Source organism: Penaeus monodon, chromosome 34, assembly GCF_015228065.2.
Source record: "Penaeus monodon isolate SGIC_2016 chromosome 34, NSTDA_Pmon_1, whole genome shotgun sequence".
NCBI classification, from domain to species: domain Eukaryota; kingdom Metazoa; phylum Arthropoda; class Malacostraca; order Decapoda; family Penaeidae; genus Penaeus; species Penaeus monodon.
Genome location: NC_051419.1, coordinates 15,103,469 through 15,103,762, shown reverse-complemented (window position 1 = coordinate 15,103,762; position 294 = coordinate 15,103,469).

Sequence of the window (294 nt, the reverse complement as noted above, 5' to 3'; positions counted from 1 at the left end):
GGGTTTAAAAAACAGCCACTATAATTTACAAAAAAATTAAACGATTTTTTTGCCCCTTTTTATTGTGTTGCAAATATAGGGTATTAAAAGAAGAGAGGTGACACTATTAGTTAAAGGGTGAAACATACATGAAAATAAGATCATGCACTTCTTTAAATGCTAATTTTGGGATTTTTTTTCAAAAAGTTGGAATTTTAATTTAAAATTAAAAATGTCTCTGTCTAACAACATAAGTAAATAAAAACTGCCCTGATTTTCTTTTTTTTACTAGAAAAAACCTTAAAAGGGTGATTG